At 40.0% G+C, this 24334-nt stretch overlaps 1 long non-coding RNA gene across 1 annotated transcript in view; it reads right to left on the minus strand.

Moving 5' to 3' along the window:
* The window catches only part of LOC117054212, a 59004-nt gene that overhangs the window by 16448 nt on the left and 18222 nt on the right, over positions 1-24334 (minus strand). The window contains exons 2-3 of the long non-coding RNA XR_004427462.1: positions 13230-13309; positions 10927-11085 (exon numbers count right to left, since the gene is read on the minus strand). This is a non-coding gene — a long non-coding RNA (uncharacterized LOC117054212). The remainder of the gene's footprint in view (positions 1-10926; positions 11086-13229; positions 13310-24334) is intronic.

The following is a 24334-nucleotide window of genomic DNA, read 5'->3' on the forward strand; positions in this document are numbered from 1 at the left end:
AAAGAAAAAAGAAAAAGCTGAAGTTCTACAGCTGATAGCACATTTTGCTCATTTCCTGCACTCTCAAAGAACGATAGCATACACACAGGATGCAACCCTTAGGACCTAACCCATCTTACATGCAAATGAGTGCAACTGAAACCTTATGACCCTTATTTTCTTTCCCGGGGAAAAATCACTTTGGGAGGGAGAGATTTGAAGTGAAGAAGTAAGAGGATGTCTAATCCTTTCCCTACATGCCATTATTCCACTCTAAGCTTGCAATCCTAACCACGTCTGCTCAGAAGTAAGTCCCACTGAATTCCATGGAGCTTTCTCCCAGCTATGTGGGACTAGGGTTGTAGTTTAAATCATCATCTAAGCTCCTCTCCCAAGCTCCATCAGGTTGCAAATGTACATTGAGAACCATTCAATTCAGAGTGCTAAACTGAAGGTCAAACTGTGTGTGTGTGTGTGTGTGTGTGTGTGTGTGTGTGGTGGGGTCCATTGTCAGATTCTCCTTTTCAAAGTTTAAAAATTGTGAGGCAATGTTGATCAGGGCTCGGTGTGTGTGTGTGTGTGTGTGTGTGTGTGTGTGTGTAAGTCTTCTCCATCTGTGGTATTTTCCAAATTGAATTATCTCCCTCAACCTGAAGCTGAGGGGGGGGAGGTGTTTTTCATCTTGAGAGGATCTAAGTGAATTCTGTAACTGATGAAACTATTTGATCCTTGGGTAGCATGACAGCTTGTAACGAAATCTGGGCAAGTCATTCTCTAATTTTAAGTGACTAGACAATACACATGTAGTTGACTTTGTCATAAATCATAGCATCAGGCTAATATGACTCACATCTGTGTCATATTAAGAATTTCTCTACTATCTAAAACAGTTTGGGTTGATAGAACCTTTATCCATATGTGTGATATGCCATAGCTTCTTGCCTCATGGAACCTCATCAGCTTCATTCTCTACTACTAGTGAGACCCCACAACAAAATGTTGTAGCGTATCCTCACCTCCTCTCAAATGTTGTTGAACTTCAGCTCCCATCACCCCTGACCATTGGCCACACTGACTAGGCATGATAGGAGCCCAAGAACTTCTGGAATGCCATAGGTTCCTTATTCCTTTCCTAACAGGTGTGTTGCTGTTCAGCCACACGCTCCATTCCACTACCTGTTTCCTCCATTCTACTTTTCTACTTGACATTCAATATTCCATGGCTACTGAGCATGCACAGTTCAGAAAGTGATCAATGCAATCTCACAGTGAAAAATTATACATTCACTTTCTGGCTGCATTCACATGGCATTATATTCCATTTCCCATTGTTTCCCTAACTGTTAATTTCTGCATTTCATATGATATAAAAGCTACTTCCAGAAATCTAGCAGAATATGCAGGAAGTTTAGTGCTCAGTTGAACTGGTTCCAAAAAAAAACCACCATTTGCAACCATATTGAATCAAAAAATCACAGGAGGGAAGTGACAAAATTTGGGGAGGTATGCCATGCTTTTCATGGCATGGATGCGTGGAATGGGTGGGGAGTAGCGACATGTTTCAATTATGTTCGGGGCCGTGTCGTACCGCTCCCAGTGACATGAATATGTTTTAGCGTGACGTGCTAGTAAATCGGTCAAAAAGCCACACTTCCATAATGTAACAGGCAGTGCAATGTGAAAGGAACACCAGGAAATTGAACAGAAGCACTACCAGTGTGGTGTAGTGGTTAAGAGCGGTAGACTCGTAATCTGGGGAACCGGGTTCGCGTCTCCACTCCTCCACATGCAGCTGCTGGGTGACCTTGAGCTAGTCACACTACTCTGAATCTCTCAGCCCCACTCACCTCACAGAGTGTTTGTTGTGGGGGAGGAAGGGAAAGGAGAATGTTAGCCGCTTTGAGACTCCTTCGAGTAGTGATAAAGCGGGATATCAAATCCAAACTCCTCTTCTTCCTCTTCTACCATCAGGAAAACTGATGCAATGTTCCCCACATGCCTTATGATGCTGATTACTCAGTTAGTCTAGACCCCCTTTAGGAGTCCTTCACTCCAGACATCTAATATGCATCCATTAGCACTCAGGCTCTCATAAGAGGTCATTACAGTTCAAAACGCTCCACAATTTATTTTACTTACTTTGCTGTGCACTGCTGTAACTGTTTTAAAATCTGTTTTACCTCTATGCCCTATTATATGGAGGAAAACTAAAGAATAACATAATACATAAAGATACACTGAGTTGTCATAAATTGTTTTAGGTTTCATCCTTCCATCTTCTAGCAGGGCAAGCACCCCAAAGGGAACAGCAATTCCATTCCTAGGAGTATTCAAAAACCCATGCATATATACATGACGTGGCATAAATATGCAAACGGCACTTCATTTTACAATATAAAATTGGTAGAAATGTCAGTAAGCATCTGGGTAAGCTGTGGCCTTCCAAATGCTTTTTACAATAAATGCATGGATAACTCCGATACTAAGATACATTAGGATCCTTGGCGTCTACTTTTTCATTCAAAAGAGAAGATGCAGATTGAACATTATAATACTATTTGAAAATTAAGGGGGGACACATTATTGGTAGGAAAAACATTCCTGGCCTTAAGCATTCAAAGTATTCACACATCGCAATTTCCCAGTTCCTCAAGGAAACCAAAAGACAATAAAATATTGTTGTGGTAGCCTAGCTTTGTTACAGCCATCAAGACAGATCAATGTTACTCCGTCTACCGCAGTCTCAAAGGGGGGTGGAATGTTACAACATCCAATATTAAAGAGGTTGCAAGAGATTATTTTGTTAAAATAACACTACGGCGAAAGTGTCACAGCAAATTAAGCCCAAGGTTCTATGCCAACATACTGTACAATGTTAGCGTATTCAAGAGATTTAGATGACAGCGGATTTAAGCTTGGGGTCTATATTTGTTTTCTACACCACAACTCTTTTTCACTTCCCCTACTTTCAGCAGGAGGTATGGAGCAAAATTTGCACGAGTCAAACATTAAGAAAGCCAAAATTTACAGTGCAGTCCTAGGCATATTTAGTTGGTCAGTGAAGCTTTCTCTTGGGTAGGCATGCAAAGGTTTGTAGCCTCACAATGCAATTCTATGCATATTGTTGGGACTAACTGTCGAGTAAGTCTATATAAGAACTATGAGCCTTAAGCTCATGGTTCAGACAATGCTGGCATCCATCTGTCTCAGGAAACAATGAAGGAGTGTGCCTTTGGGGGTGAAATGCGTTTCTCCCCTTGTGAACAGTGGATAAATTATTTTTACATATATATATTATGTATGTATGTATTACTATAGTTTATTACCTGCCCTTTAAAAAGGGATGCAGGTGGTGCTGTGGTCTAAACCACAGAACCTAGGGCTTGCTGATCAGTAGGTCGGCGGTTCAAATCCCCACGACGGGGTGAGCTCCCGTTGCTCGGTCCCTGCTCCTGCCAACCTATCAGTTCAAAAGCACGTCAAAGTGCAAGTAGATAAATAGGTACCTCGGCCTATAGAGCGAGATGAGCGCACAACCCCAGGGGTACCTTTACCTTTTACCTGCCCTTTATCCTGGGGTTCTAGCGTCGGCTACAATTAAAACACCAATATGAAAACACAGCATTACACAATATCCAAAACAGTTTAAAACAAAATTCATAAATACGTGGGTCCTAATCATTCACCAAAAACTTTATAATGAAGGTCCCAGGCGCAACTCTGTGGGAAGTTTCACAACATAGGGGCTGCCACAGAGAATGGCCTCTCCTGAGCATCATGCAATGGGTGACATGAGAATAGTATGGTACTAATAGTAAGGCAAAGGTTTTGCTTCCTTTTACAGAGTGGCTCTGAACTGTGAACAAAGATTAAATTGGAGAGATCACAGGGCACCTCAGAAACAGGACAGGTTTTTAAAATAAGTAAATAAAAATGCACAGATACAAGGCAAATATCAGGACCTGTGCACGTCTCTACTAAATAGTGTGGGGCTCAATGGATTGCCTGTACCTATATGAACCTGCCCAGTAGTTCAGATGTTAACTGAAGGCCCTTCTCTGGGGCTTCTGCTTGAGATTAGGCAGATGGTTGTTGGACTCAAGATCCTTCCTGTGCCTGAGTCCTAATTATTATGAAGCTACCTTTTAAGGAATTCTTCTAGAAAAGTCTCTGGTTGCCTTTGTTCCTACTCCCGAGGCTGCAGGCAAAGTATGCCTTGTTTATTCATGCTTTTGATAATTAAATTTGTAGTTGCCTTTGTTAGTTTAGGGAGTGAATTAGCCTCCCTTTGGGTTGATTTGTTCTGCTACTGGTTGGTATTACTGCAGCTTTTATTCTTACTATTTATGTATAAATGTTTGTGACTTGTATTTTATTACGATTTTATTTGATAATGTTGGTGTGGTTGCTTTTTTATTATTTTGTTCCGGCTGCTTTGGATGCCATTTTTGGCAGGGGGGCAAAAAATTGCAATATAATAATAATTTCAATTATTTAAACTGAGTGAAGCACAACAGACCATAGGAACACAAGGTCCCCTGTTGCTTCTTTCAAGGTTCCATCAGCCTTAACTCTGTGAGGATTCATTCTCTGCCATTCTTAGCAAACCTCTATTCATATTCTTAAGTTCTATGCATTTGTCTGGTTTGGTCTACTCAGAATCTGATCCCGCTACCGGAAGAAGAGCTTCCTTTCTTTCCACAAATGCAATCAACTTTGAATTTAAGGAACCATCAATAACTGCCTCCAGCAGGGATAAGCAATGTGGTTCCTACCCACCCACCCAAGGTTGTGGCATTCTTGGACACCTCCCTTGGTGTCTGCTCAGGGCACGAGCCTGAGGCCTCCATGCCATGGATAGCACTAAAATGCTGGTGAATTTTCATGAAGACTTATTTTTTTATTTAAAAAAAAATGTCACAAACTGATGCAGAAATATGAAGAACTGAAGACTTGGAAATTGAGAATGTGAGAGAAATGGAAACTGACAGATTCATCCATCACTGATCTGGTTGCATAGAATTATCTTTGAAATAAGTGACTTATAAGGGATAGTATACAAAACCCTCACTAGATATCCAGACTTACCGTAAGTTCTTGTTCTTTTTTCTTTCGTTCCTTTCTTTCTTTCTTAAAAAAAGAGAAAGAAATGTATTCTTAATTTGTTTGGCCAAAAGGGCTTTCTGGAAATTCTGAAGGCAAAAGTGTGTCAGCTATGCTCTATTTGTATTAAGCAGTGGCACTGGAATTTGTGAATTAAAACAGTTATCAAGTGCAAGTGAGTATGAAAGACACTCCCAGAGGGTTTTATTTACGCCTGTAATGTATCCTATTATGAAGTATATCCTTACCGCCACTTACTCATTTTCAACAATTAGCAGTAAATAACAGAGGAAGTATGGGGGGGTTGGAAGGCATTAATAACAGAACAACTTTGAAAATTGTGTTTCAAAGTTAAAAAGAACTCCAGGCATTAAAACACAGTTTAACAGATTATTTGGTATTATAAAACTGTGCCTATGGCTCGGGCATGCTGAATGCTGGGAACCTGCAGAAGTGTGTGTGTGTGTGTGTGTGTGTGTTACAAATGCTTTGATAACATTTGAAAAATTATCCCTAAGAGTATAGCTCTGTGTTACATTTTATTTAGCTATTCATTCTGTCAGGCAGGGTGCTTTAGGAAGCCACAGGCACATAAACACTGCCTATTTGCGGGGAGGGGAGCAAGAATTATGCACATTTCACCTTGTTCCTTTCATTGCTTTTTGCTCAGACGAAAATGCTCAAAACATGGATGGTAAGGAGCCAAAGGAGAAATTGAATCAGCACTGAATGCCCAAAATGTAGGAACAAGTAGGAATAGTGAGTGATTATTAATCATCTGCCTTCCCCCCCACCCACCCATTAACTAATTAAACCATTAAATATAAACACATGTCCATATCCTCAGGAACTCAGGATAGATCCCATTTTGTAATACTGAAGGGACTGCGAGATAATCTACATTACTTTAAGGATGCTACTATTCATTTGTACAAGTAACTACTATATTTCATATTAACATTCAAATACCTGAAACAAAACGGTATCGAAAAAAGAAAGGAGGGCACCTTTGGTCATCAAAGCTCTTCCTTAGTCTCCCCAACCCTGCGCCCACTCCCCCAAATTACGGCTTGTTGGGCTGCACAAAATGGAGGATAGAAAGGGAAGAGAGTCTGATAAAGTGGAATTGCTAAGTGACCCTTGGGGTCCTTTCCAGAGCTACAATCCTATGATTCTAAGTGATGTGAAACAATAACTACTGGACACTGACAACCATCCTAATGAACAAGGCAAGGGGCAGGTGCCTGGATGCAGTTAACTGACTGGGTACAATGATGGGACATCCATGGTGCCACAAGAACCAGAACAACACTATTGCTCCATATACTATATATATCACGCTGCATGCCCAGATATCTGTATGTGTTTCTATTCCCATTCTATTCCCTGGTAAACTGTATGATGAACTTTGATTGATTTAAAGCATTTTAATACACTCCTTTGTCCCTTTTAGGATTTCTGGGTGATATACAGTCAAAATACAGGGTGAGTCCTTTAAAAGAGGCCCTGTGGATACAGAGTACGCATGTTTCATGGGGCCTTTTTTAAAAGACTCACCCCTTATAAGAACAATACAGTTGTACTTTGAATCCCAAACACCTTGGTACTCGGACGTTTTAGCTCCCAAACGCTGCAAACCCAGAAGTGAGTGTTCCGGTTTGCAAATTTTCTTTCAAACCCGAACATCCGATGGGGCTTCCACAGCTTCCGATTCACTGCAGGAGCTTCCTGTAGCCAATTGGAAGCTGCTCTTCCGAATGTTTTGTAAGTCAAATGGACTTCCGGAAGGGATTCCGTTCAACTTCCAGGGTACAACTGTACAATCAATGCAAACAATAAAATCAGTTTATAACGCCTGTAAAAACAAAACATTACCTGGCATTGCAGTGTTGGTGCCAGACGGGCAGACTTAGGGAGCATGCTCCAAAGATGGGTCACCACCACAAAAAAAGCCTCCTTCATTGTTCAGTAATGTACTTCCTGTAGAGGAGGCACATGAAAGGGTGTTTCAGCTGAGGATCTCAAAACATGTGCAGACTGGAATAAGAAGAGGTGCCCTTTCAGATATTTGGATGCCAAGCCATTTTAGGTCTCTTAATTTTAATTGGGTCCAGGCACAGTGGAATATAGCCAGAACACACTGGCAGCCACATTCCTGAAGCTTCTGGGTTGTCTTCAATAGTAGCTTTACATATGGCACCTTGTAACAATCCAACCATGAGGTTACCAGATTATGTAACATCAGGACCAGATTATCCTGGCTACAGTTAGAGGGTCATTAGCTCCGCAAGGGGTCTCTTTGGTGCTAGAGATCTTGCATGCATACAAAGGAGAGAGAAATGGATGACAAAGTAGGTAAAGACACAGCTGGGCCAAAAGGGAGCTTCCAGGCACCCCTAATCAGCTGATCAGAAGCAGCTGCAAAGCTCAATGCAAGGTGCTTTGCAAGCCCTGGTGAACAGCTGGTCAAAGTTCTGTGCCTTTACCTGAAAATTTGATTATTATTTTTTCAAACCATGCAGACAAAACAAGGTCACCAGATGTCACTGCAGATCTGCCTGTAAGATCCTGTTCCCCGCTCCTGGTTCTGATTTCTATTGCCTCTCTTTATTTGCATTCAGTTTTCCAAGGTTGGGACTCCATACCGTGATCTCCCGTTTCTTCTGGCATTCTCCTTTCCTGCCGAGCTTGTCGTTGTAGCTTATATTTGTTTCCCTGCACACTAAAATGGCTGCAGCTTTGTTGGAAGTTGCTCTCATTCTGAAATCTAAAATGGGGCCTTTGGGTAGAGAGCCCAAGATCAAGCTGAAAGGGACTGAGCGTGCCACATGATGCATGCACTCAAGATGAAGGGTGTCATAATCACAGTGACACGCAGGAAAAGAATATTTTAACAAAGGCTTGGACCTGCCTCAAGGAGCAATTCAACAGCTACTTACTTCAAGGGGACCATGCCATTCCTGAACCATCATTGAATAGCCACTTTAGGATTATCTAAGAAGTGCTCTTTCAAAGCCATTTCAATCCAAGACATTTCAACAAGCAAGCAAACAAATAAAAAGCTTACCGAGGAAGCATTTCTCATCATCCACTTTTTGTTCCCCAGTCATATTGCACTGACTGCTTGAATACTGTGTCACTTCTCTGCATTTTACTCCAGTCTACTGGGCAGTGGAAACTTCCAAATAGCCCATATTAACTAAAGCCTAAATTAGAAATACACTGGCCAAACTGCAAAATGACTGGCCAAGACACGAGCAACCTTAAAAGCTTTACCAAGCATACCAAATATACCAAGGTAGGCAGGCAATGAGCTGCTGACTCTGCAATACACAGGAGGTAAGATTACTTTCTAGTCTCCTTCACCAATGCAATCCATTCTGGAATCGCACTGTAAGCAGGAGTTGGGCTCACTCGGACATTAGAGCTGCCCTTCTTTAATGCAGGGATAATTCAACCACTGTAACAGCCCATGCAGGGTAGTAACAGAGTGTTGGGACTACAAGTGGGTGGTGCAGGTTCAAATCCTCATTCAGCCATAAAACTCACATTAGAATCCAGTCATTATTTCACACCTACCACAAGCCTTGTTGTGAGAATAAATTGGAGGTGCGAACAGACCATGGCTTCATTGCACAGAAGTTGGATATAAATGTAATAAACAGCAATAAATTGAAAGACAGGAGGAGGAGACCAGGTTTCACTATGTGGCAATCTAGTGACCCTTTTGAGGACCAAGCATAATCCTATGGTAAGAAGTATTGCTTTATATGAGTCAGACAAGTAGCTCATCTATCCCTGTACTGCCAAAAGAACTAATATACCCTGTACCATGATGATTGCAAGCTGCTGGGCTCTCGTATGAATATCAGGACCATGTGGGTGGGTCTTTCCCATGGAATCGGCACATTTCTATATCTGTTTGTGATTATTTTTAAGTGCATGAAGTTTAGTAGAACTTTCTTCATTTCTTCTTGTAATCTTGCCCAGTGTAATTATTTTTGTATGTTATTTTCACTAATATATTCAATTTTATGCACACCTTACCCCAGTATATGCATTTTTGAACATGTTACTTGACTACAGAACTGCATTGCAAAATTCAGAGAAGTGCAAATTTCAAAGGATATATGTGTTTCAGCTATCCTAATTTGTTTAGATGCACCAATTATATAGGTTCACCTTTACATGTAAACTGATCTGAATTTCTCCCCCATGACTATTGGTAACAGAAGTGAGGGGGGGAGAGATACAAAGAGACTGAAAAGTGTGGCATATTCCACTTTTGGAATGAATCTGAACATTCTCCTAGTAAAACCATATATCAGTTATGGAATGCAGGGCAGGTCAAACCCATTAAATTTCTAAAGGAACAGGAGCCTATCCCTATATCCGAATACAAATTCATGAAAGATAAAGCTATTTATGGATACTAGTAATTACAGTCATACCTCGGGTTACGGCTGCTTCAGGTTGCACGATTTCGGGTTGCGCACTGCGCCGCACCCAGAAGTAACAGAACGGGTTACTTCCAGGTTTCAGCACTCGCGCATGCGCAGAAGCACTAAATCACGCTTTGTGCATGCGCAGAAGCACCAAATTGCATCACATGGTGCAAACGTGCCTCCAGCATGGATCGCGTTAGCAACCCAAGCATCCACTGTATTGCTATATTATCTTCAGTTCTGAACACCAGGACTATGCACCAGATTCAGCCAAGGTCCAAATCTAAAGCCTGATCAGGCCTATTCAGACGGATTCAGGCCTTGTTCAAGTCAGGTTGGCACAGCCTCAGATTGCTGCAGCCCCATTTGAGTGGCCCACCCAAGGCTCTCCTGGGGCAGGATGTCAGGCAAGAAGGAGGGCCTGGCATAAGTGAGAAGAGGGTTGAGAAACTGTGGAAAGGTGATGCCTATTGGATGGCTGCATCTTCAAAGGAGAAGGTTGAGTGCCTTTCCCAGCAAGCCTCTATTCCTTCATGTTCTTGCTCCCTTTACAGAATCAGATCTACCTTGCATGCATATGGGAAGCCACTCGCAAAGGTGCAGCAACCAGCACCGTACGGATCCACCTACTGTTGTTAAATGAGTGGATCTGGTCCTGTGGGTGCTAGTGCACCCCACCTAACTTTTTAAAAGAAGAAGAAGAAGAAGAAGAAGAAGAAGAAGAAGAAGAAGAAGAAGAAGAAGAAGAAGAACTTTTGAAACCCTTTAGCAGCATTACCCCAAAATGGATTTGGGAACAGGTTTGGGATGAGTAGATCACAAGGCAGCATATGGTGAATTGGCCTGCTCCAGAGTCCGAATATTGGGGCCACAGGATGGACTAGGTGCAATGCGTCATAACACATAGACTACATTTTGTAAATGAAGAGCACAATCCTATATATGTCAATTGAATTCAAGGGTGCTTGCTCGCAACTACCAGCTAAGAGTGAAGAGGGCTGTAACTTGCTGCCAGGCAAGGACTATCAACCACATCTCATTTTCTTCCTCTTTTTGCAGCAGGCTGGGGCTGTATATAAACTGTCTCACTGAAAAGCACTTTGTTTATATAGATGCTTTGTACAGTGAAAGCTTCCAGATTATAATTGTGCATTTTACCTCTTTGCTAGTCTTAATTTTCTATTATGGAGGCATTCCTTCTGATAACATATCACATAGCCTGTAGAATCTTAGTGTAGGCTTGTCATAATATCTACATTTCCCCCAGGGCTCTTAAGACATATTAAAATCTGCCTTCTTTCTTGACATTACTAATATCTAGAAGTCTGCGGGTTTTGCGTTACATTGAATCTCTTGCCTTTCTAGCAATACACTTAACTGCATTATTTGTTAGAAATACCTTGTGGCACATATTCAGGAAGCCACAGACTGAAATACGAATGCCGGGGCGATCATGAAGCAGTTAAAGTAATGATTGTTCCCATTTTACTGTTTTTCATTGCATTTCAAATGATAATGCCATTCTGCTTGCACCTTTAAAAGGAGGCTGTCTGGACACCTGAAAGATTAAAAACAACAGGTGGGACATAAATTCATTAGTCTGTGCTCCATCATTGCCCTAGATTAATAATAGACTTCTCTTACAATAGAATCTCTCATTATTTTTCACTTTTCTCCTGTCCTTCCTTGTCTGTTCTATATGACTATCCCTTTCCTTTTCAACAAGGTTCTTTATTCGCTTTCTATTTTAGTCAACTTTCTATTTGCCTGCAAGTATTACTCCATTATTTCAGAGCATGGCTTTTTGCCCTCTGATTTCTCCATCTCCTTGACTTGGAAAACAGGCTAACTTGCACACCTTTTCACAAATACGGTTTCGCATTCTGCATTAGCTCTGCATTTTGCTCCCCTCCTTTCTGTCATTAATCTCCTGTGATGTCCTACCTACATGGAAACACAGACGGGTATCACTATCAGGGCATAACTATCAGTGTTCCACTCTGCATTTCCACACAACATACACATGTTCTTAATTTAGATGCATGTATTAATTAAAGGCAGTAATTCAATTACAAGATAACTGCCTTACAGAGAAATAGTGGGGCTGTGCAGTTGCTAAACTGGGCCTCCTTTGCACTGCATTCTTCCCATCACCTGGAAACTAATTAGCAGGACATAATCACATACTTCCTGTTTAGCAAACACACTGGTCTCATAGGAGCAAATGATTTGTATCCTGAATCACTAGCCACTGCTTATTTGTAATTATCATATAAATGAGAGGCTTCGGATGACCTCCTATTCCTCATCCATTTTCTTAGACAATGAAGATGCACTCATTTCACCAGGGTGTGTGTGTGTAGACCTGAGGCAATTTGAATTATTTAGCCCCTTGGAACATTTTTAGATTACTCCGAAAGGGCTCTACTGCTAATATTAGCAAAGCTAGGCTAGTAATTTTTAATACCGAGTCACATAAGAATATCGAAAATGAGAAAGGGCAATTTATGCAAATGAAATTTCATATGTGTCTGCTGGCCTACTGTTAATACATTTTTTATTTTTATTTTTATTTTTGCAATGTCTTACAGCAGTAAGGGGCACGTTTGAGCAGTAGTTACTTTTCCACAGGCAAGTTAACAATATATGCCTAACTTCCTTTTCCAAACAATTTTGAGGGGGTCAGAAAGATTTGCTTGCAATCTCAGTTCAGGCAGGTCACCGAGTCCAGCATCCAAAGCAGCACAAATTAATGAGGTATCTCTGAATTTTAATAATTTGAGCCCCACAGCCCTGCAAAGTTCATACAGTAGCTGACAGCAAGGCAGCCAGGGAGCAAATCAAAAGGCAGCAGAAACCAGGCATCACACCTCACAAGTGACTGCTGCTGAAGAGGGGAGCACAGGGGTGCCAACACCTCCAGCACAACTGTGATTCCTCATGCCAATTATATATGACAACAAAGGAAAGAGAGAGACCAGCAGGCTTCATCTTCTCAATTGGCCACCTACTGGTAGCCGACTGTGAAACACCACAAAATGGAGGACGCCAGAGAGTCTCTTGACCTGTTTGTTACCAAACTCTGTAACTCAGTAGGTTTCTCATATGCATGACTGCATTGTGCCAGACTGCTTTTAGGCAGGGTTGCTAGGTCTACAATGCTCCTATAAAAAGGTGGAATGAAAGGTGGAAATTCCACAAGGCAGTTTCTCAGGACATCACAACACTTGGATGCTCAGGGTGGCCACGGGCCCTACTTTATAGGGTTCAGTCCTCTATTTGAAGGGCTATTTTAAGTACAAAAAGAACCATAGGCTCAATTTTTAATGAGCACCTAATATGTACTTTTTCCAATGGCAATCTCCAGTTTTAATATGAATGCTAGCCTTTCAATGTGTCTGATCTTTTAGTTGCTTTAACTTCTACATTTTTAACTTTGGAGTTTATTAGAACATAGTTTATTGTATTTCGCCCCCTTTGCCATAATGATTATTTAATAGGTAGGATAAGAAGACAGAAAGTCCTCTCATGGTCTAGGCCTATCAACTCTGTCTTAAGTATAGCTCATAGTTAGTTCCATGAAGATTGAAGTTTTGACAGTTAATTAGCAAAACATGAGGATGCATCTTATCAATTATCATTTAAGAATGCAGAAGCACATGGTATTCTAGATCCTACTGCCCATTCTGCTTTGTCAAATACCTGAGTGAAGTTGCAGGTCCTGAATGAAGATAAATCTCAGCAGAGCTACCAATGTTTTAACAGGCCTGCTTCCTGTGCTTCTGTAAAAAGACACAGGAGACAGTTATAATGCTGGCAACCTTGTACTTGAACCAAGTTATTGCATGCTTATTCAGAAGTATGTGCACATGGTTCAAATGGGACCAACTTCCAAGGAAATGTCATAAGACTGTTGCTTTAGGCTTCAAGTAAATTGTGTGTGCACTTAAGTAAACAATGAAAAAGGCATGTGGACTCATGACCAAATGGGCTTACTCACATGGAACTGGATATAGGATTGCTACCAAAGGCTGCATTATTTATACACTTGCCTGGGAGCACATCTCATTGAACTCAACAGGTCCTACTTTTGCAAAGGATTAGATGGTTAATTAATCAACAGATAATCCAGAACCAACTCAATGCAACTTAAAAGGATAATTCATGTATATGAGCATGAAGACTTGGGCTTCTGGCATGTCACACCATTGTAGCTACACAATCCCTTCTGCTTTCCCCCTTTCTCCCAATTCTCTTTAGGACAACATATTTTTAAAAAAAAATGGTTGTCACACATACAGTTAATGAAATCTCCCAAAATATTCATCTTCTTGGTAACTACTTCCTGAGTTGGATTCAGAACAAGAAACTTAGTCTAATAGTATATTTCCTTGTCCATCCACCATCTTTCTAGTAGCCTAACCTTTTCCTGCTTTCTCCTTGAACATAATTCTAATCATGAGAGCCAGAGTACAGAAACTCTAATGGGACAAACTAGTAACCACATCAACCGCAGTTATAAAGGTACAACACCTTTAAAAGCAATCATAAAAAGTCTGGACATATCCAATCAATTTCTGTACAGTACACTGGAACAAGATCACTCAGAGCCATAAACTAAACAGAGATAATTTAATTTATATTATTAACCAATGCTGTTTTTGTTAATGTGTTTATTTATTTATTTTACTATTATATATGAAAACTCCAACTTAAATTGCTGGGCAATTTCTAAATCTAGTTAAAACGAGATCGCTATCTGACCACAAGTCACATAGCCAGAATTTATTAGCTACCAAAGGCAAGCACCTTAAGATCTAATGCAGCTTTTAATTAAGAGGGGACGGCGACGTTGCCAGCCAGATTTAATGGAATTGGATCAAAACCAGAATTCAAAGGCCAATTAACAGTTTATGTAATGAAGGAAGAAACATTTCTAGCACTCTGCTGCAGAATGGGAACAGGTCAGAGAACAACAGAACACACTTTCCCTTTCATTATGTTTACTCATTTTTCTTCTCAAAGGAGAGACATTGCAACATGCACATTTCCTTTATGTGCGGATAAAGGTCTGGCTGTCATTGTTAAAGCCCTGTAGAATCTTATTTTTAGAGGTTACAGAAAGGGAAATTTTAATATAGAAATATACCCCCCCCCAAAGCTTGCAATATTTCACAATGAAAACAGAGATATTTGTGCATTTGTAACCCATCCTTATAATACCTTAGGTCCCCTCCTTCAGCATCTTCTACTTACCTACCTTGGGATGAGATGAGATTTCTTAGAAGACATTTTTTACTTTAAAAAATGTTGATTTTTCCCTTTTTTTGACTCCCCCAAAAGAAGCCCACTCTACAGAATTTCCCTGAATATTCCCCACCACTTTTTGTGGCTGCCACCATTTGTTCTTCCACAGCACTCCATCATGTACAGGGCACTGTGCAGTATGCAGAAATGGTGGCTAGGCTACAAACACAGTTGCTGCTGCTGCTGCCATATGTAAACTAAGAAGAACCTGTTGAAGCAAACCAATGACCCATCTAGACAAGCATCCTGTGGCCGACCAGATGCCTGTGGGAAACCCACAAGAAACAGCCTTCTCCCTCTCCTGTGGTTTCCTGAAACTGGTATTCAGAAGCATTACTGCCTCTGACCATGGGGACAGAACATAACCCTTATCATCCATGATTTTGTCTAATCTTCCTTGAAAGCCACCAAAATTAGTTGCCATCGCTTCCTGCTATAGGAGCGAGCTCCATAGTTTAACAAGACACTTTTATATGTCCTGCATCTTCCATCATTCAGGTTCATTCAGTGTCTACAAGTACTAGTGTTACGAAAGAGGGAGAAAGGCTCTTCTTTATTCACTTTCTCTATGCCAGGTATAATTTAAAATTCTGTCATGTCACCTCTTATTCACCTTTTCTCCAAGCTAAAAATTCCCAAACGCTGCAACCTTTCCTCATTTTCCACACCCATGGTTGTTCTGTTTGCCCTTCAATGAACCTTTTCCAGCAACACGGCATCATTTTGGAGGTGAGATTACCAGAACTGCTCAAAGCAAATACAGTCACACCATTGATTTGTATAACAGCATTATTATATCAGCAGTTTTCTTTTCAGTTCATTTCCTTCTGGTGCCTAGCGTGGAATTTACCTTTCTCATGGCTGCCACATACTGGGTCGACATCTTCATCAAGCTATCTACTATGACCCCAAGGTCTCATTCCTGGTCAATGACTGCCAGTTTAGACCCCATGAGTGTATATGTGAAATTATGATTTTTTAAAAAAAAAAAAATATTTTTTTGCCCCAACATGCATCATGTTACACTTGTGTACACTGAATTGCACTTGCCATTTTCTCACCCATTCACAGAGCTTGGAGAGGCTCTTTCGAAGCTCTTCACCATCTCTCTTTTGGTTTAACGACCCTGAACAATTTGGCATTATCAACAAACTTGGCCATCTCACTGCTGACTCCTAATTCTAGATCATTTATGAACATGTGTAGTTGCAATAAAATAAAACTAAAAGGTTTTGGGGGAGGAACAAAGGAGTTATACTACTGTCCATCATGCTAATGGTAAGCCCCATCTCCCACAAAACTGTTGGAGAATTTGTCCTCCCCCACCCAGTTTCCTTACCCAGAGGCAGAGGCGCCAACTTTTCAAGATGATTGAGGGGGCCTGCCATGACGTCCTGATATCACAAGGAACCAGGAGGTGGAACCAAATGCCCTTTGAACACTGAAGGGGGCCGCCCCCCTAAAAAATGGATGGGGGAGAAAGTGCCTCAGCCCCTAGGAGCTGGCATCTATGTCCAGAGGCTACTTTGTCACTTAGGGGCATCACATTACATTACATTACATTACATTACATTACATTACATTACATTTATTGTGATGAGCTCTATGATATTTGAAGGGGAATATGTGCCAGGAGTCACAAAGGAAACCTGCTTCTACATGTTACAATAATTGCCAGAGCGTGTATTTTCAGACACGTGTCTTCCTTTAAAGTACTACAGTGCTATTTTTGGTGCAAACTACAGAGACATGGTTTATACCACTTTTCTGAATACCACGTATCTAATTATAATGATATATCCATTTTTAAAGGGGGTAAAGAACAAACAGGAGAATCACTTAAACACATTTGCATTGAATTTTACAGTACATGTAAGGAACTAGTGACCTTTCTTTATTGACAGTATTACATGTTTGTTCCTTCATGCTCCATGGTTTCTCCAGAATTTGGACTTGAATAGAAATAAAAGGATAAAACATGATTGGTCTATCTCAGTATTATTCTGTACTGAGATCCAGTAGCTTTTTCTATACAAAATATATCTGTCATTATTTCAAAGTATGTGTTACTAGCATCTTTCATGAGGAATGCCAATAAGTGAAAGCCCAACACATAAATTTATTACACCACAGTGCAACTTTAAAGCCCGACTTTCACCCAACCAACTTTCACGAGGGCAGGAAAACAATGAAAAAACAGGTTGCAATGTGTATGAACTTTGCAAATAAGGCACAAAAGTAACAATGAATTTTTACTCAAAAATAAGTCTTGCTATATTCAATGGGGTTTGCTCCAAATTAGGTGTATGTATGGCTGCAGCCTTGCAGTGTAATCCTAAGCATGCCTACTCAAAAGTAAGTCCCACTAAATTCAGTGAGGACTTGTTCTTTGTATGTTTAGGATTGCTCAGTTATTATTTGTCAATTGCCTAATTGTCTGGTGGCAACTGTTACTTGCCACGGGGAGTCAAGTGAACAGCTTTTATGAGGTTTGTCACACATGTTGGGAAACAGTAGCATTTTTCTTTTCCTTAATATAAGGATGTCAAGAAAGATCCATTTTCATATATCTGCATTCCCAACCTTGTGTTTTATTCTGAGTGCCTTCTGGATATGCTCAGCATAGGAGCATGTGTGTGCTATGCAGGGTGTCTAAGCTTGGCCTCCCTTCAGCTTGGTTAATTACAAGAGGTTAAGCAGATACTTAGCATTCTGTCCCTCATAATTATCTGGTGTCTGAATCCAAGCTTAGTGCTCATTATTGCCAGTGTACTTGAAAATGTACTCTGTTGTCCTTAGATAGATTTCAACAGAGGAAGATCCTTCCATCAGGGACTTTCAAGTGATCTAGGAAAAGATGATCTTCTCAAGCAGGCTGTAGAGGAAAGGACCACCCTTCATTTTAGGCCACTCAGAAATCACTATCCACCAACACTCCTAGGCCACCAACGGGTAAACAAGTGTCCTCTCTGTTCCTTGTGCTACCTTGGTAATACACTTAAGGTCATTGACCATTCCATCCACATTCCAAACACCAGCATATTAACTAATGCCATGTGCACTATCACTTGCCATCAATGCCCTTCAGGAGTTTTCATCAGGCAAACAGGAAAGTCACTCTGCACAAGAATAAACGGGCAGTAATCTGACTTTCAGAATAGAAATGTACAGACACGAGTCAGGGAACATTTTCAATCTCCCCAAACATTCCCTCTCTGACCTCAAGGTCACTCTACTTAACAAGACCGTTTCAGAGGGCAATTGGAATTCATTCCAGCATTCGATTTTATTTCCCAGGGTTTTCAACAAGGATTATGGGTTATATTTTATCACTAGAAAAACAAGAATTTTCTATTTTAAGTATAATCTGATAACATTCTTTATATGTTTAGTGCTTCAGCACTGATTCACATTATCTATGGTTTTCACCTTGTTAACTTGGGCTGTTCTTCACTGTACGTCCTCAACCCCACATACATAGACATCTCTTTCTCAGTCCATTTTACTCATGTGATGAAGCAAGAAGTTGCCTATGGACATCCATGCCACAATGTATCAGTTTGAAGACTTTGTTTCTTTTAATACCTGTGCAATCACTACAGGAGAATCTCAGTTTCTGTTGCTTTACAATAAGGAGGGCTTGAACAACCTGACCGAATTTCAGAAGAGCAATATGAGTCAGAGGAGTTGAAACAAACCCTCGTTCATTTACCTTTCCTCTCTATTATTTAGGCTACCTGGGTCAGATCAGTTATGTATCTGCCAAACTAAACACAATGTAACTCAGAGAAGGCCAGGAAAATGGTTTTTAACCCTTCCTGCAGTTTATGGATTGAGAATAGGTAATGTTTTCGATGTATGTGTAATCAAATCAGGTATTCATTACAGACAAAGGCAGATATATTTCTCAGCTCTCTTCCAAGTAGAACAAGCATCATTAGTGCACTTGGGGCACTTGAAACACATCCAAACATGCTAATGTGTTTTAAGCTGATAAAGTGTACACCAGTGGTTGTGGTGCTAAACTTTCAAATCAATGCTAGGTATATTTGGGTGGGGGGAGACGAATGGGGGTGGGGGAGAGAGAGAGGAGCCTTTCACTATCATGGCTGGTTTTTAGCAATTATTTATCCCTTCTGCTGAGAAGTACTAATACATTTGGATAATTATTTCATTTTATTTGTTTATACATACATACATACATACATACATACATACATACATACATACCCCACCCATCTGGCTGGGTTGCCTTGGCCACTAGCAGTAATGATCCTGAGGGAGTAAAGACAACTGACCCCAGCACTCTGGAGAACATGAACTTGTGGGCTTCTTGAATCAATCGCCGCTTCAGAAAATAGCAGACAGATTCCTAACAAGGTTGCAATTCTTATTATTTTAATTTGATTGCTGAAGTACTGTAGCTTGGAGTGTGGGAATCCATCCTTCTTGCTTTTACATCATGTTGCTCAAAACGTCAATTTTGAAGGTTAAGTTTTATTGTGACAGAGCAACTACCAGATGTTCTTGGTAATATTGGGCAAAATGCAATGTGAGCAGAACATCATTTGATCTCACCAAGGCATGTGCTAGTTAAGAGAAGCAGAGGCAATTTCCACAGGGTCCCCTTCCTTTAGCAGCCTCCTCCACTCCAAATAGCCTGGAAGATGGCACAGTGGACTGCAGGACAGAGTTGGCAAAATGGCTCCCCTTCTCTTATGTGTTCATTCTCTTACACTATATCAAAAGTCATTCAACAAGGAGAATAGTAGCACTGGATTTCACCCAATATTTTCAGGGTGTGGAACTTAGCAACAGTGGTCTTTAAAATAGCAATAACCACAACACACAGTTAATGATTTTTGCCCTGGAAAGTCACATAACAACTAACTTTCAAGATAAATTATTTCTAATTATAGAAGAGACTCATTTTCAAACCTGAGTTTCTGAATCCAGTCATATGAAATACACTCCGGAATGCATATTTCAGGCATTTCCAAAATGCAGCCAAATGGTTTCTTCCAATATTAAAATAATACATCATTGTTAAGTGACTATTAGGTACCACAGATTTACAGCACAATTCATTTAGGCCTTAAGCAGCAAAATGATATAATCAATGGACAAATTCTCACATTCCTACTTGTGCTAAATAACGTCCTCAGTTTCCTAAGATAGAGAAAACAGCTGCAGATGGTCTTGAAGGCAAGTCTAGTAAAAGCTTTTACAATCACTCCAGCCTGGTGAAAACAGTCATTAAAAAGCAAAACAACCCGAATGCAGGCAAAGAGTAGACAACACAATGCTCCTTAGATATGCAAATGATTTAATTCAAACCCACCCAACAAAATAAATTAAAAACAGGGGAAAGCCAACTGGACCAAATTCTAGAACAAATTTTACTATTCTTGAACCAGTCAGGATTTCTCAATAGTAAGGGAAAACACACACACCCAAAAATAATTGTTCGTCTTTCTGCAGATGAATGTAAATCAACAGCAACGGTTTTAATGCACATGTGACTGAATGTGGCAACATTCTATTAATAACACATATACCATTATAACTCCTTGTTTTGGAGTCTGATGTGGCTTTTCAAGCAATTATTTTGGGTCCCCTATGAGCCACCCTGAAAAAGATTACAGAGGATGTTTAATTTACTTTCACATAAGATTACTTTAATGCTCACAAAGAGGTGGGTTGCTATGTAATGCAGAGGTGGCTAAGCTTTTCTGCCCCAAGGGCCACATTCATTCTCTGCCAACTCTCCAGGGTCCACATGTCAGTGGTGGATGTGACCACCCCACACTCACACATGCACACACATTTGACATACATGCAGATAAGCTGAGAAGGACACATTATTGCACTTCCATGCTCATTAAAAGACTGATTTGATGACGAAAGAGGAGGCGATCTGCATTATTATTATTATTATTATTATTATTATTATTATTATTATTATCGCAAAGCACATTTTAAATACACACACAAAATAATCTGATGCCATCATGATGTGAGACTCCTCACCTCTGCTGGTAGAAGCCAATGTTCCAAGTCATGTTAGGGGCATAAAAATTGGCCTACACAGGATTGCAATTTTTTGGCTATGCAAATCAGCATGGCACACCTAATGTAGAGAGTAGCTCCACCTTGAATAAGCCTTCCTTAGGCATACTTTCAAAGCCAAACAACAACAACAACAACAACAAGCAAACACGAAAATACTGGAAATATCCAACAGTGTAAGTATACACATGAGATTTATGAATGACTCAGAGGGTTCTCACAACTGCAGCTTTTCCACACAGGCATCACCTGTAATCCCACTGGCCCACAGAACCCCTCTCACAGCCCACTGTTATGTAACTGCAGGATCAGCTCTTCCCTTCATCGCTACTCTTGCTCAACAACAGCTGCAGGCAATGCTGGAAAATCAAAAACCCATTCTGTGTTAGAGGAAGAGGGCGATTCCAAGTCAGCCTTGTTTTTATCGTGTCAGGAAAGACATGTGGATGTAGAACTTCAGGGCTTGAGGGACCTGATGGTCAGGTATATCCAAGCCCCCTGCAATGAGAAAGGCTTCTTGAAACATAAACTATTCCAGGAAATGTAACCCATATCATCCGTTATACAGATCTGCACGCAGACAGCTGTTATAGGTCAATAAGTAGCAATGCTAAAGATGATAGCTGGGTGGGGAATCTCTGTTTAAGTACTCAAACAAATATAGATGCATCAAGGAAGCATCAGGACACCTTTTCAGCCAGTCTATTATTCAATAAGAAGAAGCCATTCCTTCTTGAACATAGACATGACCTTGGGTAAATCCCTTAGCATCCAGAAAAATTCAATTAATTAAACAGCTACAGTTTCTTAGTGGTTTCAAACAACTCCATCTTCATCAATATTCAACTGCCAGTTGGGTGCCACATACATACATACATACATATAGTATGAATCTCCTATCAACAATCAAGCATATAAGATGAAGGCATATAGGCAGACAGCGGAAGACTGTATCCTAATCCATCAATATTTACACTGCCCATTGTATAAACACACAAAACCCACTATGTTCAGTTCTCCTTTTACTTCTAAGTGCAAATGTTTGAGGGAAAATATTGGTTATAATTACTCAGTTAACCTACATCCATGTGAGTGTTACTTAAGTCCATTCATTTCAGTAGGTCTTATCTTTTTATGACTAAGCTAAGTATCATGCCACAATTCCTACAAGTGTGTCTCATTTGGAGGAAATTTCTCTCTGCTATATTAGTACTTCCACAAGCACAAGATCAGCTGATTTTTCCTTTCTTTAAAGCTGCACTTTACTATTTGTACAGACTCATTTTCTCACATTTCCCAATTTCTTTCACAACAGCTTAAACAGAGACCTTTTAAAAACACTGCTTAAAGTTTAAATGCCGAATTTAGAGAATATGTACACTGCTTCTTTACAACGATGTTTCACACTATTCAGAAGCTTTCCCTTTGCACTTAATAATTAAAATCTAACAGTAACAACAAATTAGAAAGGTTAGCATTACCATTTTGCACTGCAATGGGATTCTCACACAATTACTGCTTCCTCCCCAGTTAAGAACAAGGAATTGAAACATTGCTATAACAACAACGATTAAGACACAAGAAAAAGAAGAAAAAATTAAGACACTGTCTTTGAAATGCTTCTTGCCTGGAAACTGACCTTTTCAAGTTTGTTCCAGTAGCATTTTACCAGCTCCTAATTACGGTTCAATATTCTTCCTTTCCTACCAGCGCATGAATAATACTAATAATGAAAGAAGCCAACAGCCATCACAGCTGATTTAGAAATTCAGATTCTTAACTGTAGCAATGGAGATGGTTTTTAAAAAGGCAGAATGCCAGTCATGGGATCTTACTAGACTATTAGTAAAGCACTGACCACAGCAGGACAGCAAATTGACCAACAATGCAAAAAGCTGACAAAGAAAGTCACACCAAAAGCTATGCACTACTTTGCAGTTTGTGGGGCTTTTGTTATGAAATTTTGCTGCCTAACTGAATTTCACCTCTGATTGTTACAGGAAAATTCTAGGTTTTCTTTCAAGGTCCAGCCAGCCATTAAAAGAGAGAGACAGAGAGTCCTTTTTTCACCATTCAGAAAACCTTCATTTCAAAGACCATTAGCAACAGCCTTCCTCAGAGATAGGACCTTCTGTACAAAGAATAGCTACAGGGAGAGAATGTACACTTTTCCTTCTTTTGTTTTTAAAGAAAAAGAGAAAGAAAAGTGGATTGAGAAGAAAAGGTTTCAGCTTTCATTGGGTAGTTGTTATAACAGCGCTCATTACCAGCTTTTCCAAGTTGCTATTTTTAACTTGATAACTCCAAGGATGCTCATAATATAGCGGTGAAAATAAAAAATTCTCAGCTAGTGCTAATTGCCTTTCCTTTTACGTGCATAAAACCTGTGTAAATCCCAGAATTAGATTTCAGCCCATCATGATGTTTTCCCATTTAAGCCACCTTCAAAATGCTCAATTATGCAAAGGCAGGTTGCAATGTTTTTAATTTATTAATGGTCTTGCTGTCGGCATATGATAGTATCAGCAATACCAAAGGCACTTTTGTTCCCCTTACTAATCAGAGGTTTGGGACTATAAAAATAATCATGTTTTCAGCACTGTCATAAAATGTGGAATAAACTTGACGAGGCATGTGACTTTCAGCATGCTTGCTGGGGGAATCGGCTGGAAGGCTCTGGAAAACAGAGTGTTAGCTATGATGGTTCTTATAAATCAAATATTGGTATTTAGTACATTTGCCTGCTTAAGCAGAAATGGGAACAAACAAGCAATTCATAGCAGGAAACAGATGCTAGGATGTCAGCATGTAAATTATATTAAGATCTGGAGTAATTCCACAACTAACGGTTTACTGAGGCATTGGTGTAAATAGCTTTTAATTTATAATACAACAATGAAAACACACTGCATGAAACATAACCCTCATTGGACATAATAGAGAAATACATTCTTAAAATATAAAGTATCGTTGTATATACATAAAGATTCATAGATGTATTAAACAGATTGCATTCTTACTTTATCTATTATTAATAAAGAACTACCAACAATTCAATCATGCTCCGAACAAGCTAGAAAAACTAAACTTCCCAGGAAGAATGAGAGAAAATATGAAGCCACTCGTTTATAGTAGAGGAAGTAAAGAAACGGCAGCAAGCTTTAATTATAATGTGATTTTTCAGTGCCATTGAACACAATCTGGAAACAGATTTAAGTTTTCCAGAAACTGTGGGTTGCTTACGACCCTTTCATTTCAGGAAAATAATTGATTTCCAGGTGTCCCGTTAGAGTCACACTGTAGTATAGAAAAGGGTTCCAGCTTCTGTGGATAAGGTAAAAGATTTTTGGATTTTCAAATACTCACAATATACTTCCCATATTCAAACCATTCACAACAGCTTTTCCACTAAAATGTCCCATTCAGAGGGT

This window comes from Lacerta agilis, chromosome 10 (genome assembly GCF_009819535.1).
Source record: "Lacerta agilis isolate rLacAgi1 chromosome 10, rLacAgi1.pri, whole genome shotgun sequence".
Classification (NCBI taxonomy): Eukaryota; Metazoa; Chordata; class Lepidosauria; order Squamata; family Lacertidae; genus Lacerta; species Lacerta agilis.